The following is a 4,926-nucleotide window of genomic DNA, read 5'->3' on the forward strand; positions in this document are numbered from 1 at the left end:
GAGATCTTCCTGCGCGTCACTTAGTGCAGGAAGATCTGTCTCATCCTGTTTACTTGGGTTAAAACACCCTATCTGTGCTATCGGGCAGAAACCAGCTATGTCCAAAATATAAACTTTTCAGGAAATGATAAAAAACAAGTTTTTAGAACAACACGATACTGCCTTATCAATCGGTATGGTGACTTTCTACATTGTCAGATACTTACAATATGTCCTTAGTCATTACTTCATTACTCAAATACAGCTCAAGTGGAGTTCTTTGACCATTAATGTGGAGATAGGGTATTTTTTCCGTCTGACTAATCAATGATGGTCAAACCACCTGACTCCACAAGTTGGAGTTAGGTGGTTTGACCGACAGTTTGAGGATCTAATGAAGTTAGGAGGTTTACTCAGAAGAGCTTTTTAAATACTTTTCATTGGTTCAATATTTGTAAACCCCACACACAGACGTAAAGGGTGTTCAATAGCACTGATTTATAATTAAAAAAAGAAAAATTGAGCTAGCTGGTTTCTGCCCGACAGCAACACTCTAACAAAACACATACCGTTTTAAACCCTGATGTATTACTAGGCTGTTTTGTTCTAAGAGGCATAGGCTGTTTCATTTAAGTTTTGGTAGTGGTCAGGTTAAGGCCTGGCTCTTTAGGCCTGGCTCTTTAGGCCTGGCTCTTTAGGCCTGGCTCAGGTTAAGGCCTGGCTCTTTAGGCCTGGCTCTTTAGGCCTGGCTCAGGGAAGAGGACGCCCCTGCCATAAATAGTCCACAATGGGAATTGTATTCGTTCTTTAATTGTTATTTTATTTTTTGCTTGTCAATCATATTTTTTATTTGCACTGTATTATTTTTTTTATTGTACTGTTTGACCCCAGGAAGAATAGTCACTGCTGAGGCAGTGGCTAATGGGGATCTAAAATAAACCATAAACAACAATAAACAAACAATAAACAGAAGTTTTTGGCTTTTGTTTTACGCTTGAGAACAAGAAAATGGCGTTTTCTAAAGATTGCATACACCGTATGTATACATGCATGCACACAATTATCAGATCATTCCTCTCACTGTGAATATGTAGGTTGGTGTGAGAATCATTTTACGAGTGTCTCGGTATGACAGCATGTGAACCTGCCCGGTCAAATAACACTTCAATCAGATAAAGGTTCTATAATAAAAAGAGACAGTTTTCCATGTGGGTAAGAGCTGTGCTCATTTAGACGTGGAAACAATGGGGTTCCCCCCTTGAGGACACCCCCCCCTTCATATAACCTCAAAGGCTGCAAACCTGAATGTACAGATGTGTGCCTGAGGCAACAATAGAGTGATAGAGGTTAACCACTTGAAACCCATAGCATCCCTATTCTGGAGGGAACAAAAATAAAGAAAAAAAGTGGGTTTAAGTGGTTCAGTGAATCCTTGTTTATGCATTGTACGGTACTGGTCTGGTACTGTGCTATTGTTGCTGAATGACACCGTCCTACGACAGAGTGTAATTTAAGCATCAGAGTAATTCCATGTGCCATTCAAACTGAAGTGTGATGATCACTACATATTTGCCATGTTGTCTGGGGTTTCACGCGTCACAGGGGAATCACCTTTCCTAGAGGTGTGAGGAGACGTCCTCACTTGACTGCACCTGTCCTCTCTTAGTGCTCCACCTGTCCTCTCTCAGTGCTCCACCTCTCCTCTCTTAGTGCTCCACCTGTCCTCTCTCAGTGCTCCACCTCTCCTCTCTTAGTGCTCCACCTGTCCTCTCTTAGTGCTCCACCTGTCCTCTCTTAGTGCTCCACCTGTCCTCTCTTAGTGCTCCACCTGTCCTCTCTTAGTGCTCCACCTGTCCTCTCTTAGTGCTCCACCTGTCCTCTCTTAGTGCTCCACCTGTCCTCTCTTAGTGCTCCACCTGTCCTCTCTTAGTGCTCCACCTGTCCTTTCTTAGTGCTCCACCTGTCCTCTCTTAGTGCTCCACCTGCACCTCCATCAGAAAATAGAAAAAAAAATAACCTTTGTTCCCATGAATCCAATGTATAGTTATTATTTGACTTGACCTCTCTCACATATAAATAATATGAACAAGAGTGAAAATAGCAGATCTACAAGCTCACAACGCATCACAATGTGACACATTTATAATAACCTTGTAGATCGGCAATTTTGCTACTTTTGTGTTGTATGACAAAGTAGGGCATTTATTTACAAAAATGAAAAAAATGAAATCGAAATACATTTAAAAAAGTTTAAATTTGGCCATACAAATGTTCTGCCCAACAGGAACAACTAGATGCGTCGCAATTCAGGGCAATTGCAAAGTGTGGTTGCACCGACGCGAGTCGCGGGTCGCTGCCGCCGGGACTCGAGGAATACGTTGGGAGGAATACCGTCGGAGGCTGCGCCAATTACATTGTCACATAACTCCTGAGATCACTTGCGTTTCATTTTGAGAGGATTGATCCCCCCAACATAAGGTTTTTGCATCAAACGGTTACGTTTTGCGCATTTGTGGCGCCCCCTATGGATCAAAGTGTAAATGCTTTTGGGGATTCGTTGAGTAAACCACCCTCGACATGTGATTCAAATTTGGGATCGATTGGACGTTTCGTTTGTGATTTTTGGTAAAACGGGCCCCTCCCACTAACTTTGGAAGCCAATTACGGACGAATGGTAAATACTATCAAAATGCCGTTTGGATAGGTTTATCGCATGGGTCCATAGATCACGTGTACCGATTTTTGTGAGATTTGGAAAACATCTGTAGGAAAAGGTGCAAAAAGTGTGTTTTGAAGAAAATTCAAAATGGCGGAAAATGTATCCTGACGCAAATGGGCGTGGCCTATATGGGGAGATGCGTCGTGACCCAAGGAATCCAGGGGAAAGGAGATTTTGATTTTACGACATACGGTTCAAGAGTTAAAGGCCAAAACGTAAAGGGGGCTGTTATAGCGCCACCATGAGGCCGACTGGTGCAATTATTTTTTCAATAATTTCAAACGAAATCATAAACCTCCCCCTACTTTTCATTGGTTCAATATTTGTAAACCCCACACACAGACGTAAAGGGTGTTCAATAGCACTGATTTATAATTAAAAAAAGAAAAATTGAGCTAGCTGGTTTCTGCCCGACAGCAACACTCTAACAAAACACATACCGTTTTAAACCCTGATGTATTACTAGGCTGTTTTGTTCTAAGAGGCATAGGCTGTTTCATTTAAGTTTTGGTATGTGGTCAGGTTAAGGCCTGGCTCTTTAGGCCTGGCTCTTTAGGCCTGGCTCTTTAGGCCTGGCTCTTTAGGCCTGGCTCTTTAGGCCTGGCTCAGGTTAAGGCCTGGCTCTTTAGGCCTGGCTCTTTAGGCCTGGCTCTTTAGGCCTGGCTCTTTAGGCCTGGCTCAGGGAAGAGGACGCCCCTGCCATAAATAGTCCACAATGGGAATTGTATTCGTTCTTTAATTGTTATTTTATTTTTTGCTTGTCAATCATATTTTTTATTTGCACTGTATTATTTTTTTTATTGTACTGTTTGACCCCAGGAAGAATAGTCACTGCTGAGGCAGTGGCTAATGGGGATCTAAAATAAACCATAAACAACAATAAACAAACAATAAACAGAAGTTTTTGGCTTTTGTTTTACGTGCTCCACCTGTCCTCTCTCAGTGCTCCACCTGTCCTCTCTTAGTGCTCCACCTGTCCTCTCTTAGTGCTCCACCTGTCCTCTCTCAGTGCTCCACCTGTCCTCTCTTAGTGCTCCACCTGTCCTCTCTTAGTGCTCCACCTGTCCTCTCTTAGTGCTCCACCTGTCCTCTCTTAGTGCTCCACCTGTCCTCTCTTAGTGCTCCACCTGTCCTCTCTTAGTGCTCCACCTGTCCTTTCTTAGTGCTCCACCTGTCCTCTCTTAGTGCTCCACCTGCACCTCCATCAGAAAATAGAAAAAAAAATAACCTTTGTTCCCATGAATCCAATGTATAGTTATTATTTGACTTGACCTCTCTCACATATAAATAATATGAACAAGAGTGAAAATAGCAGATCTACAAGCTCACAACGCATCACAATGTGACACATTTATAATAACCTTGTAGATCGGCAATTTTGCTACTTTTGTGTTGTATGACAAAGTAGGGCATTTATTTACAAAAATGAAAAAAATGAAATCGAAATACATTACAAATTTGGCCATACAAATGTTCTGCCCAACAGGAACAACTAGATGCGTCGCAATTCAGGGCAATTGCAAAGTGTGGTTGCACCGACGCGAGTCGCGGGTCGCTGCCGCCGGGACTCGAGGAATACGTTGGGAGGAATACCGTCGGAGGCTGCGCCAATTACATTGTCACATAACTCCTGAGATCACTTGCGTTTCATTTTGAGAGGATTGATCCCCCCAACATAAGGTTTTTGCATCAAACGGTTACGTTTTGCGCATTTGTGGCGCCCCCTATGGATCAAAGTGTAAATGCTTTTGGGGATTCGTTGAGTAAACCACCCTCGACATGTGATTCAAATTTGGGATCGATTGGACGTTTCGTTTGTGATTTTTGGCATTTTTGGTAAAACGGGCCCCTCCCACTAACTTTGGAAGCCAATTACGGACGAATGGTAAATACTATCAAAATGCCGTTTGGATAGGTTTATCGCATGGGTCCATAGATCACGTGTACCGATTTTTGTGAGATTTGGAAAACATCTGTAGGAAAAGGTGCAAAAAGTGTGTTTTGAAGAAAATTCAAAATGGCGGAAAATGTATCCTGACGCAAATGGGCGTGGCCTATATGGGGAGATGCGTCGTGACCCAAGGAATCCAGGGAAAAGGAGATTTTGATTTTACGACATACGGTTCAAGAGTTAAAGGCCAAAACGTAAAGGGGGCTGTTATAGCGCCACCATGAGGCCGACTGGTGTAATTATTTTTTCAATAATTTCAAACGAAATCATAAACCTC

The 4,926-nt window shown here is 42.7% G+C and overlaps 1 pseudogene across 1 annotated transcript in view; it reads left to right on the forward strand.

The window, feature by feature from the left end:
- Nucleotides 1–309: 309 nt before the first annotated feature.
- Nucleotides 310–4,926, forward strand: part of LOC308090070 (threonine synthase-like 2) — a 21,241-nt pseudogene continuing 16,624 nt past the window's right edge. Inside the window, exon 1 of the transcript XR_013935099.1 lies at nt 310–334. The product of XR_013935099.1 is annotated as a threonine synthase-like 2 (transcript). The remainder of the gene's footprint in view (nt 335–4,926) is intronic.

The sequence above is a fragment of the Gymnoscopelus braueri genome (assembly GCF_963280865.1).
Source record: "Gymnoscopelus braueri genome assembly, chromosome: 8".
Lineage (NCBI taxonomy): Eukaryota > Metazoa > Chordata > Actinopteri > Myctophiformes > Myctophidae > Gymnoscopelus > Gymnoscopelus braueri.